We start from the raw sequence: 14,589 nt of genomic DNA on the forward strand, positions 1-14,589 counted from the left end.
GAAAAAGACAGATAATACCAGGTGCTAGTAAGAATCGAAGAAATTAGAACTCTAATTCACTGCTATTAAGAATGTAAAATGGTACAGCTCCTTTGAAACAGCCTCATAGTTCCTCTAAATATTAAATACAGTGTTAGCATATGACCCAGAAATTTCATTCATAAGTATATAACCAAGATAAAATGAAAAAACATGTCACACAAAAACATTATTTGCATGTAAATGCTTACAGTAGCATTATTCACAGTAGAAAAAATTAAATATTGAATATTTATGTAATGGAAAAGTATTTGGCAATAAAAAGAAATGAAGTACTGATTGACACATTGCCACAAAATGAATGAGTTTTGAAAACATTTTGCTAATAGAGTCACAAAAGGCCACATATTCTATAATTACATTTATATGAAATGTCCAGAATACGCAAATCTGTAGACAAAAAGTAGATTTTTTGTTGCCAAGGGCTAAGGGAGCTGGGGTAAATAGGGAGTAGCTATTAATAAGAGTGATGTTTCCTCTGCAGATGATAAGAATGCTCTCAAATTGATTGAAGTGATTGTGGTGGAATTATTCACCTTAAATGGGCTAACTGTATGGTATGTGAATTACATCAAAATAAAGCTGTTATTTTTAAATAAGGAGATTATTCTAAATCAAAGTAGAAAGCAGAGGAGACATGCTAGGAGGAAGAGAAGCTGTCAGAAAGTTTCAATATCAGATTTTTTTCCCCTAATGTGCAACACTGAAAATCTAGGCAAATTTAAGTAAAATAACACATATAAGACTTAGCATATTTTTTAAAGATTCTATTTATTTATTTGACAGAGACAGAGAGAGCACCAGAGAGCACAAACAGGGGGAGTGGCAGGCAGAGAGAGAGGAAGAAGCAGGTTACCCCTGAGCAGAGAGCCCTACGCAGGGCTTGATACCAGGACCCTGATGCCAGGATCCTCATGACCTGAGCCAAAGGCAGACACTTAACTGGCTGAGCCACCCAGGCACCCCTAGACTTAGAATATACTTGAAAATACAAAAGATGTTTCTCTTTTGAGAAATCAAATATGAGCTTGTACTTTGGTATTTCTCCTATACAAAATATCATGTTATTATAGAAAAGAACCTGTGCTTTCCATAATAGTTGACAGCTGAACTTTATCTTTACTTAATTTCTAAAATTCACAAAATTTTGGTAATTATTTAATTCTGGTTGCAATTTTGCTGATTCATTTTTAAATTTTAATTCAATTAATTGACATATAATGTATTATTGGTTTCAGAAGTACAGGTGTGTGATTTATCAGTCCCATATAATACTTTGTTGATTCTTTTCACCTATATAGTTGCATGTTACACAACACAGCATTTTGGTTATGTTTCCTTTTGCAAGTCCAAACAGAAATCTAACATTCCATGTTCTTTTCATTTGATTATTCAAGTAATAAAATATGAACTTTTTTTTAGCAAGAACAAACTTTGCAATGTTTCTAGTGTGAAAATTAAGGACAAAATTAGATGAAATTGAAGTTCATAGAAGATGAACAAGATGATACATGCCTGGAATGATTTATGGAGAATTATTAAACAAGGGAAACTTACTTTAGAAAACATGGAAAAGCAGATACCTAACTAGAAGCATAATTATATATGAATATTTGATAGATGTCAAAGGAGAGAGAACTGACACATAGAAGCCATGAGTACAGAGAATTAACAGCGTTATGCTGATTTAAAAAAAAGCTAACAAAAACCCAAAAAGAATACTAAAAGGAGAAACTAATTAAATCGTCTGATATTGAAACTTTTTGCTAGATTATAAGATGTCAAACATGTTTTTTACTGTGTGTTGGTATAAAAGACCAAAGTTACGGTAACAATCACCTTTAAGACACAACATTAGCAAGCTTCTTATTATTTAAGAAGCAAAAAATAGGGCAATTGAGTAAAGAGATGGGCATTATGTGTCAATAATGCCCAATTTCACTTTTCAGAAATATGAGTTTGGGAGACGTTAAACAACTTCAGTACACTAATTTTCAATAGCCATATCTCCTAACACTGAATTCCATGGCTAGAGTAGGATGGATAATAGGAAGATGTTGATTTTCTTCTTTTTCCATGTTTTATTTTTAATTGAAGTACAGTTGACCTACAATATTAAATTAGTTTCAGGTGTACAACAAAGTGATCCAACAATTATATACATTACAAAATGCTCACCACAATAAGCAAATTACAATATTACTGACTATATTCCTTGTGCTGTACCTATTTTTCTCCTTTTAAGTAGTCTGCACACCCAGGGTGGAACTCAACATGGGGCTTAAACTTCCAACCCTGATATCAAGAACTGAGCTGAGATCAAGAGTCAGACACTTGATCATCTAAGTCACTCAGGTGCCACTCCCTATGCTGTACTTTCTATCCTTGTAACTTATTTTACTAGAAGTCTGTACTTCTTAATCCCTTACCCCCTTTTTTACCCATCTTCCAACCCCCTCCTCTTTGGCAACTACCAACTTGTTCTCTATGAGTCTGTCTCTCCTTGTTATTATTTGTTCACTTGTTTTGTTAGTCAGATTCAACATATAATTGAAATCGTATGGTCTTTGTCTCTGTCTGGCTTCTTTAATTTAGCATAATATCCTCAGGTCCATCCACATTGTCACAAATGGCCAGATTCCGTTCTTTTTTGTGGCTTAGTAATATTGCATTATGTATATGTACCACATCTTCTTTATCTATTCATCTATCACTGAACACTGTGTATTTATTAAAAGCAAACAAAATTCAGAAGGATAAATTCAGAAGGATAAATATAACCCTCTGTTTACTGTATCATTATTTATAATAGCCAAGATATTGAAGATATTGATTTCCACACACTAATGTAATCCCTTTCGTAAGAGTAAAGTAAGCTCTGGAAGCATTACTTGGAACCCATAATGCTTATTCATGATATTTCACTTGGTAACTGTAATAATGGGTATGTATAATTTCTGTTGTAAATCTATCTTTCCTATATGGAAAAATTATATGCCTTTTGATGAAGTGGGAAGATAGGGAACTTTCAAAGATGTTGGAATATCAATTTTCCTATACTGGCCATTAATTTTAGGCAATTTGTTAATCATTTTTACTTTTTTATATGAAAATGTCTTTTTGTGCTAGACCTTAAGCAGAGATATTCTGCCTATGCTTCAACCTGCAGAGAAAGATAACAAGAATAGTAAAAACAGTTATAAACAATAATTGCTAGACTAAACCAAGTACTCACTGAATGGTGGTCATCTGAATTTTTACTCCTTTTTTTTTAAAGATTTTATTTATTTATTCAACAGAGAGAGATCACGAGTAGGCAGAGAAGCAGGCAGAGAAAGAGTGGGGGAAGCAGGCTCCCAGCTAGGCAGAAAGCCTGATGCAGGGTTCAATCCCAAAACCCCAACATCATGACCTGAGCCGAAGGAAGAGGCTTGACCCACTGAGCCACCCAGGTGCCCCCGAATTTTTACTCTTTTGCTTCATACCTTAGCTTCTGACAATAATCTTTGGTCATCTTGGTTGTACTGATCTATTTAATTCTACTTCACTGATTTGAAATCTCCACCTGCCTCACTCAACACTTACTCAGCAAGGATGTACTTCAAAGATGAAGTTTGGACAAAATATTTTAAATAATTCATAAAAAAATTATTTCATCTGGCAAAGAACTTATGGGAATTTTATTATTAAGAAACCACACTGTTTATATCTTTAACTGTACTAATTTAAGGATACAGCACACTGCCTGACACAAAATGGAACTTAACAAACATGTGTTAAATGAATGAATGAAAAAAATTGATTTTAAGGAAAGACAGAAGTTTTACCCATAAGGTAAAGAATTACACCTCATCTGTAATTTGTGTATTATAATATCATTGGCTATGACAAAAGAAAAGCTATCCTGCATCAACATTGTAAAATATCAGGAAGGGGGTAAGAGTTAAGATAGTGGAGTAGTAGAGGGACCCTGAGCTTGCCTCATTCCTTGAACAGAGCTAGATCAACATCAAATCATTTTGAACAACTAGGAAATCAATCTGAGAATTAAGAAAACAATCTACACAATTGGAGTGACAGAATGTGGCAGATGCTAGATTTGGAGACATGAATTGGGGGAGAGAAAAGCCATGGTGCCATGGAAGGGAGGGAGCCCTTTTCATGGAAAGAAGTCAGGGAAAGAGGAAGACAGTGGGAGAGAGAGCAGCTCTTAGTGTTCTTCCAAGATGCCATGATGTGGGGACTCCTGGCTCAGACTGGAAGAGAATGTTCCCCTTCCTGGAGTACATTTGGAAGAGGGTATATTACCTCTCCAAGGACAAAAGGCCCACTGGGCAACACTGAGAAGTCATTCAACAGCAGAGGACAGAGGCCTGCCCAGAGGGCAGAGAAGCTGGTCACAGCATTTTGCTACGCTTCACCATAGACTCCAAGCACTTATATGGCCGTGCAACTGTTTTTCTGGGACAGAACAGTGCCAGGTACAGTGCTACAAGGCACTCATCCAGAGGAGGAGAACATGTCTGCCCCTTGCTAGGTCCTTTAAGACTTAGAGTTTTGGGAGATGCATGGATGGCTCAGTTAGTTAAATGTCTAACTCTTGGTTTCAACTTAGGTTGTGATCTCAGGGTCCTGGGATCAAACCCTGCATCAGGCTCCACGCTCAGTACAGAGTCTACTTGAGATTCTCCATCTCCCTCTGCCCCTTCTGCTCATTCTCCTCTCTCTCTCTCTCTCTCTCTCTCTCTTTACCTCTCTCTAAAATAAATAAGTCAATCTAAAAAAAAAAAAAGATTTGGGGCGCCTGGGTGGCTCAGTGGGTTAAGCCGCTGCCTTTGGCTCAGGTCATGATCCCAGGGTCCTGGGATCGAGTCCCGCATCGGGCTCTCTGCTGAGCAGGGAGCCTGCTTCCCTCTCTCTCTCTGCCTGCTTCTCCGACTACATGTGATTTCTCTCTGTCAAATAAATAAATAAAAATCTTTAAAAAAAAAAAAAAAAAAGATTTGGAATTTTGAATCCTAAATGCCACCCAAAGGTAAAACACAGGAGAATTGTGGCACTGGCACTGCCAATGGCCCAGGCACAGACAGATTAAAGGCAGAGATCTAACCAAAGCCTGGGATACAGAAGGGGAGACCATTTGCTTTTCTATGAGGGCCGTCTGAACAGAGGCAGCCAGGAGTTTCCCTCTCTAGGGATGAGAGGACAGGATGACTTCATCTCTTCTGCCATCCCGCTCCCCCCACTCACCCCACCCACCCCGATTCACCAGTAGGGTCAGATTCTGGAGAGAAACATAGCACCTCCAGTGGAGACTGGAGTCACTTACACCACACCCTCACCCTCCCTGAGCCTGGCAGGGGCATCTTTACTAGGGCAAATCAGACTGTGAGCCAGCATAATGGGCCTCTCCCTCAGAAGACCAACACGGGCCACCACATGTACCAAGTCTACTGATCACAAAGTGTTCCAGAGTATCAGTTTTAGCTTCAGTTCTGGTTTTTTTTTTTTTTTTAAATTTAATTTACTTATTTATTTATTTAGTAATTACACTTATAGTTTTTGTTCAATTGTTGGTTTGTTTCCTTTTCTCATTTTTTAGATCAGGCTTTTTTTCCCTTTTGTTCTTTCTTTTTCTCTGGAATTAGGCTTATAGTTTTTTGTTTGTTTGCTTGCTTTTCATTCCTGTTCTTTTCTCTTTTTATGGATCAGGCTTTTAAAAAAAAATCAGGCATATCTTCACAAATCAAAGCACACCTTGTTAAAGGTCTAAACAGTCCCCACTACAAGCAAGTAGGAACTCTGTAGTAGACTGACCTGTGGGAAAGAGCAGCCAAAACACAACAGAGGAGTGCACATACACCAGAAACACTTCCTGAAGCACCAGGCCCTGGACAGTGTATGACCCCTTCTTAATACAGTATTACTCTCAGGAGCAGGAAACATAACAAGATTTGATAACACACAAAATACAGAAACCTAGATATAATAACACAATGGAAAAATTCTTCCCAAAAGAAATATCGAAAAGAAATCATAGCCCTGGATTTGCTCAAAACAGATGTAAGCAATGTGTCTGAACAAGAATTCAGAACAATAGTTGTAAGGATACTACCTTGTCTTGAAAGAAGCAGAGAAGACACCAAGAAGCCCTTGCTACAGTGCGAAAAGACCTAAAACCTAGTCAGGCTATAATTAAAAAATGATATACCTGAGATTCAAAACTTACTAGATATAATCATAACAAAGATGGAAGAAGCAGAAGAACAAATATATTACAGAAGGTGTTTCAGAAGATAAAATTATGGAAAATAATGAAGCCAAAAAGAAGGAGGAAAGAAAACTGGTAGATTAAAATACAGATTTAGGGAACAGAACAATTACACAAAGTTCAATAATATCTGGATCATAGGAGTCCCAGAAGAAGAGTGGGAAACGTGGCAGGTTTATTTGAACAATTATAGTGAGAACTTCCCTAATCTGGGGAAGGAAACAGGAATTCAAGTCCAAGAAGCACAAAGAACTCCCTTCAAAATCAACAAAAACAGTCAACACAACACCAAGTCATATCATAGTGAAACTGGCAAAATACAACAAAAAAGAGAGAATTCTGAGAGGAGGAGAAACAAAAGGTCCTTACCTACAAGGGTATACACATAAGGTCAGCAGCAGACATATCCACAAAAACTTGGCAGGCCAGAATCAAGTGCCATGATACATTCAACATGCTAAATAGAAAAAATATATACCCAAGGATACTGTATCTACCAAGGTTATCATTCAGAATACAAGGAGAGATAAAGAGTTTCCAAGACAAATAAAAACTAAAGGAGTTTTTCACAAGAACACTGAATCAGTTCTACCAGAAATATTAAAGTGGACCCTTTGAGTGGAAAAGAGACTAAAAACCACATAGAAAGGAACAGAGACAATCTACAGGAACAGCGAGTTTATAGGCAATACAATGATATTAAATTCATATCTATCAATAATTACTCTGACTGTAAATAGATTCAGTGCTCCAATCAAAAGACACAGGGTACCAAAATGGATTTAAAAAAAAAAAAAAAGACCCACTGATATGTAGTTTACAAAAGACTCATTTTAGATGCAAAGACACCTCAAGATTGAAAGTGAGGGGGTAGAAAAACATCTATCATGCTAATGGACATCAAAAGAAGGCTGGAGTACCCACAATTATATCAAACAAACTAGATTTTAAAACAAAGACTGTAATAAGAGATGAAGAAGAGCACTATGTCATAATAAAGGGGTCTATCTGGTAAGAAAATCTAACAACTATAAATATTTAAGCCCCTCAAATTGAGAGTATCTAAATATATAAGTCAATAACAAACTTAAAGAAATTCATTGACAGGGGCACCTGGGAGTCTCTGTCAGTTAAACATTGTCCTTTGACTCAGATCAAGATTTTGGAGACCTGGGATGGAGCTCCAAGCAGGGAACCTGCTTGTCCTCACCTTGCCCCTTGCCTCTCCCCCAATTGTGCACTTTCTCTCTCTCTCTCTCTCTCTCTCAAATAAATAAAATCTTAAGAAGAAAAAAAAAAGAAACACATCGAAAGTAATACAATAACAGTAGGGGACTTTAACAGTCACAGTAATGGACAGATGATCTAAGCAGATCAACAAAGAAACAGTACCATTGAATGATACATTGGACCAGATGGACTTAACTGTTATATTCAGATTATTTCATCCTAAAGCAGCAAAATACCCATTCTTTTCTAGTGCACATGGAACATTCTCCAGAATAGATCACATACTGGATCACAAATCAGGCCTCAACCAGTAAAAAAGATAAGATCCTTCCACGCATCTTTTCAGAACACAATGCTATGAAACTTGAGGTCAACTACAAGAAAAATATTCGGAAAGATCACAAATACATAGATGTTAAATAACATCCTACTAAAGAATGAATGGGTTAACCAAGAAATTAAAGAAGAAATAAGAAATTACATGGAAGCAAATGAAAATGAAAACACAACAGTGCAAAACCTCTGGGCACAGCAAAGGCAGTCATAAGAGGGAAATATACAGTAATACAAGCCTTTTTCATCTCCTTGAATGATACCTCTCACAGACACTCTCTGAGAATTTGAATAATCTCCCCACTATGTGCCCTAGGCATTTTTCAGATCACTGTTTCCATGTTGCCTGCCTCTGGGTTTTTTGCTTGTCTTTTCTCTAGAACACTGCAGTGCCCTCCAGGCTCTATCCCAGCCAAACCTACTGACCTTTAAAATCCCATGCTTTAGGGATGTGTTGTGGGCAGGGGCTTGTCCTGGTGGTCTGGGGTATGAACCCATTATGCTGGGACTGAGGCAAGCTTGACTGAGAAGGGTAGTCCTGCCACAGCACAGGGTTTGTGGGGCTTGGTATAAGTAAATTAGGCAGCCAATGTTGTTGCTGCATTATTTCCAGCGTGTGGCTGTGTTTCTGCTGAGGTGTGATGGAGGGAAATGGCACCAGCCAGCCCCTTTGTTCATAGAGGAGCATCTCCATAAATGCTGACCATCAGGATGTGTTCAAAAAAGGTGAATCATCACCCTTTGTGCCCCAGGTGTTCTTCAAATTGCTGTGTCCGTGCTGTTTGCCTACCTTCTTCCTAGGAGCAGCACAGTGCCCTCTGATCTCTATCCCAAGCAAGCCCACTGGCCTTTAAAACTCCAGCTTTAAGCACCACTTGTGAAATTCAGCACCCCTCATCTTTCAAACCCCTGGCTTGGAGGAAACATGCTCCTTGTATGTTCCCTTTCTGTCTCATCCTTCTCCATGACCCTGGCTCCCTGCCTTCCAGAGTACTCATGATCCCTTTCTCCCCTATGCCAGTGTCTGCACTTCCTAACTTCTTGAATTTGGTCCATCTTCTCCCTTTAGGTGTGGAGTTTGTGCTATCTATCTTCAGGTCAATTTCTGGGGTCTTTTAAATTTTTTAAATTTAAAGAACCTACAGTGCCCCCCCCCCAAAGCCAAACCTTTATAAGAAAAGAATGGATTTGGAGGACTAATATAGCCCAATTTCAAGACTTATTATAAAGCTAAAGTAATCAACACAGCATGGAAGTGGTGTAAAGACAGAAGATATCAATGAATCAGAAAAGAGTGTTGAGATATGTGTAGCCAGAAATATAACAACTCATTTTCTACCACTCTACAAAAATAATTCAATGGGAAAAAAAGCTTACGCTTTCAATAACTATTTCTGGAATTACTGGATAGTCACAAGCAAAAAATAAAAGTAAAAACTTTGATGCAAATAGTGCACTGTTTGCAAAAAGAAATTAATTAAAAAATGAAGATCCAAATGAAAAAAAAAACTTTTGTGACCTTTGGAAAGGCAAGTATTTCTTAGATACAACTCAAAAAGTATAAGCCACAAAAAATAAAATTGATAAACTGAACTGCATTAAATTTTAAAACTTGTGATCTTTGAACGACAATGTTGAGACAATGAAAAAACAAGCCATAAATGGAGAGAAAAAAATACAAATCATTTATCTGATAAAGGACTTACATCCAGAATACACAAAGAACTCTCAAAATTCAACAAGATATCAAGAAACACAATTTTAAAATGTGCAAAAAATTTGGACACTTCACCACAAGAGAGATATAAATGGCAAATAAGCACATGATCAGATGCGTAACAACAGTACTCATTATGGAAATGCAAATTGAAAACTATGAGGTATCATTACATACCTATCAGAATAACCAAAATTAATATGACTAACCATGCCAAGTGTTGGGGAGTATGTGGAGGCAGTGCAATTCTTATACATTACTAGAAGGAATATTAAATAGTACAACAACTTTGAGAAAGCTGGTTGTTTCTTAAAATCTTAAATAAACACCCTGGGCATGAACTACAAGCGCTGGTACAAAGACAGATACCTTCCAAGTGTTTTGCAAAGCATAATAACAAGCTTCTGAAGTTCTGGACAGTTGATGGGGTGAATATTTGTGAAAGAGGGGCTGGACAACTCCAGGAGGGAGTATCCACTTTGTGGATCTTTGTGAAGATCTGATCATTCACAGCCCTAAGGAGGGCTTTCTTCCCATGAATGCTCACAAAGACCTCAACCTGCACCCATAAAGTCAGGAAAAAACTGACCAACGGCAGATCTATTTTCCATCTTCTCACTGGCCCCACTAGCATGGAGTGCATTCCTAGAAAACACTGATGCCCACGTGACTGAGCATCTCTTGGCTCTCTACCCAAGTCTAGAGAACAATCTACCTCCAGACCTCTTATAAATGTGCTAGAAGTACTTAATCCTGACAGGAAGCTGGAAGATGCATGTGCCTATTGTCAGAACAGTGAAAAAAGAATGAAGTCCCCCAAAAACTTTGTAAGAAATGTCCTGCCAACGTCAACCTGGAACTTCCCAAGAACACTCCTGTGTTACATCCAGATGAATTACCCCATAAGGAAAAGAGACCAAGCACAAAGGCTTGCTCAAAAATCTTCCTCTTCATAGAAAAATACCCAGAGGATTTTATAAATTCTGCAAATGGTTGCTACTTTGGGATACTTGGCCATTGACGAAAAGTTCATCATGAAATAGTTTGATGTTGACTGTGAGTACAAACCAACAGATGACATGGTCTGCATGAAGAAAGTAAACCAGGTTCCTTCAGAGCTAAGTACAGAATGGGGCTAAATAAAATGAAGGAAATAAAATTCTCCTTACAGGAACAAAACTGGGAAAGGAAACTCCAGATACCACAGTAACCTGATAAACCCAACTGGATGAAGATGAGGTACAGAGCATGGTACCTGAAGCCCATGTTGTGGAAAAAAGCTAATAAATAATGAATATTTAATTGACCCCAAGATCTTACTTAAAGCTCAAGAGAGGAGTTTTGGAACAGGGAATTAATCCTGAACAGAATATTCCTGAAGATCTTTATGGCACAATTACCTTTAAAGATTTCATTCTAAGCAAGGGCTATAGAATGCCAGGCTACCTTGAGAAGTTGTTTACCAGGAAGGGGTGGGAAGAAATATGATTCTAAGACTCCTATACGCCAAGTAATAAAAATCAACTCAAATGAAGATGATGCACAGGAAGATAGTTGAACATTTCTCTTTTTACTACTTATTTGGCAATTTCTCTCTTTCATTTTAATAGCAATCAGAATTCATGATGAGTGTGTCACTGTGTTTTTACACCTTTGATTCCACAGTATCCATCAGCTTAATACCTAATGCTTATAAATATTCTTCAGTGACTTTCTGCTTAGTTCATCAATATCTTACATTTTATTAACTATGAAATCAATATTCACATATATTCTCATATTTTATAGCATTGTATTACATTATTATATTGATTATTTGTAAAAATAAAGTCATAATTAAAAGCAGAACTACTCTGAAAAACAGAAATGGTCTAATTATGTCACCTGTAATATGGAAATAACCTTAAAATAATTGTGCTAAGTAAAAGGAGACTTACATTAAAACTCTAACAAAATAACTATGACAAATTCAACCAAAAATTGAAATATTTTTTAATATATATATTTAAGATTTTAATTATTTGACAGAATGAGAGAGAAAGCACAAGCAGGAGGAGCTGCAAAGAGAGAGAGAAGCAGGCTCCCCACTGAGCAGGCAGCCTGACATAGGGCTCAATCCCAGTACCCTGGGATCATGACCTGAGCTGAAGACAGACACTTAATCTACTGAGCCACCCAGGTGCCTCCCAAAATTTAAATCTATAATCAAAATAATGTTAGGTCTCTTTAACAATGAAATTATTATCTCCCCTTTTAAGAGTCCATCAAGCCCCCAAAATCAGTTTGCAAACTACCTGAATTATAGGTAAAACTTGATTAAACCATTTTATCGTATCTCTGTATTAAATGTGTTTTTTTAAAATTTCACAATATGCATAAAAATTCATCACCAAAGAATATTTCCATATCATATAACACAGGTGCAAAACAGCAGGGATCTTTAAGTCTCTGGCAAATCTAGTGTGCACAGTAGATCTCTGTGAGCAAAACTACACAGCAACATCAAAATCCTAGCCTATAAAAAAAAAATCCTAGCCTATCTATTCAAATGAAATTAATCTTTTCATTTCATGAATAGCAAGCTAAAATAAGAAATCAAACAACTTCTTTACATTTCCAAAATAACAGCTAAAACTGTCTGGGACAGGAAAATTTGTAGCTAGAAAGATTCATAGTGCAGATCTAGAGGGTACTTCTGTTTCCATTAAGGAAGGAATTAATCTGTAAATGGAAGTATATGTATATATTTCAACCTAATAGGATGGGGAAAATATCTGTTTATGTGCAAATTTCCTATTTCAAATAAATTTTGTCTTGAGCATCTCATGCCTGAAGAAGTAGGTCTTTTCTATGGATTTTTGTAAGCAAAGGCCTAGAATTTCTCAGCATAAACTTAGGTCCATGTCACCACTGTACCTTACTTCTGCAATGGTTTCCAAACTAGTCTCTCTTCTCAAGTTTATTTTTCTAAAATATAATTCTAGTCAAATTCACTTGCTAGTTAATTCTCTAGGTTCATCTAAATTTACTTATACACATAAACACACCTCCCACATACACAGAACAAACATGCTCCTGAATTCCAATTTAGTCAATACATCCTTTCAGACGTTTACTGACCTTCCCTATTGATAGGCCTTCACTCAGGCAGCTGTGATCCCATTTCAATACTCCCCGCTTTAAGTCCAATTTTATGATTGCTTTTTTTTTTTAATACCTTATGATTTTAGGCAAGGACTCTCCTTTCCTAATTACTTTCTATTAAAGAACTCACTCTAGTATGCTAGAGAAGTGAGTCACTAATGGCTTCTAAATCTGGGAAATCCCTCTACTTATTTATTCAGACATCAAAGAAGCCATTATTATGCCCTCTGGCCTAATGTTATCTGTTTCTGTGGCTCTCCCTTCAAGCCTTGGGTTTCATGCAGCAGTGTTCACACTTACACATTCGTTGTTCAGGTCCATAAAATCTACTTTCCCACATTTTGGTTATGTGACCTTGCATTTCATAGAACATGTTCCCTCATCGATAAAATGGAAACCCTATCATCAAACTCAGATTTGGGTGACAATTAAGGGAGTACTTTTTATAAATGCTTAATACCACAAGCATCACAGAAAAACAATCAGCATATATCTATGGAAAAGTAGGAGGGGAGAGAGGAAGGAAGAAGAGTACGAGGCAAAGAGAAGCCAAGAAAAGTAGCTTTAATGATATTTATCCTGCATGATAGCTTTAAATTCCACTTAATCTTATTTGATTAAAATGAAAAGGTATATTTGCAAAATAAGAGTCACTAGTAAAGCTTCCTGTTGCTTATTGGTGATGGCTACTTTCAGCAAAATATTTCGGAGAAATTATGTGGGTTTTTCCACTGCTATAATTACCTGCATTGGTATTAGTTGTCATACAGAAATAAACAGAAGCAGTATTGGATATTTTTGGATTTTAAGCACCAGTGAGACTTCAAAAAATAACCTGACCTCAAATGTACAGTTTTTAGGAGAGGAAAATCAGGAGAGCCTGATATATAATTGTGTTAGTATAGCCTACTGTAGTTTTCAAAGCCCATTAATAATCTTTATTTCTCTTTTTAAGGTTTACAACATAGACAAATCCAAAAGTATTATTATATTCATTTTATAACTGAGAAAACTCCAGATAACTTAAGGTATACAAAGTGTGGGATTCCAGTCAAAATTTTCTCATTATGTGTATTATTTCCTGCTGACATGCAGCAATATCATGGACAATGAAGCAATCACCTTGAAACACTGGACTCCAACTAAGATGCAAACTTAGGTAGAGTAAGAACATATGCACTGGGGCCTCTAATAAAAAAAATTAAGATATACTTTCATTTTCTGGTGCCACTGGTACCTTGCTCTTGCATCTTGACTGTTAAAGCAACTAGAGCTTTGTCATTTATATGGGAGGAACGGAGATAAATTCCACTATGGAAAAGATATAAAGCCACAAACCAAATGGAAATTTGACTGAATGGCTGGTGATACTCATGCCATGTTCTCCTGATCTCATCATTTAAACAGAGGTTAAGGATATTGTCCTCTTGTCAATCTATCATTAGACTAAATAAGGAACCTTTATTGTGTATAATAAAAACTATGCCTTAAAAAAAAAACTATAGCATAATTTCTTCAACGGACATTTGTGTCATGAGGAAGAAATTGACGGCATATGGAAGAACTGAAAGATAACAAAACAGCCACTCCTGTTGCTTAATATTTTATAAAACGGGAAACTTATGATTTCATATTTATCCTTTTACCATTTACTTTTTTGCCCAAGCACACAGCACACAACTTTTTGAATCAACTGCAAAAAAGAAAAATTATTGTAACTTATTCTTTCTATTTTTTTTGAAAAAAAAATTTTTTCTATTTGTAGAAACCCTTGTGAAAACAAGCATGGTATAATTATCAAACAATGCTAACCAGGTTATGTTCATATTAAAGTTGTTCTAAGTAAGCATTTGCT

Source organism: Mustela lutreola, chromosome X, assembly GCF_030435805.1.
Source record: "Mustela lutreola isolate mMusLut2 chromosome X, mMusLut2.pri, whole genome shotgun sequence".
Taxonomy (NCBI): domain Eukaryota; kingdom Metazoa; phylum Chordata; class Mammalia; order Carnivora; family Mustelidae; genus Mustela; species Mustela lutreola.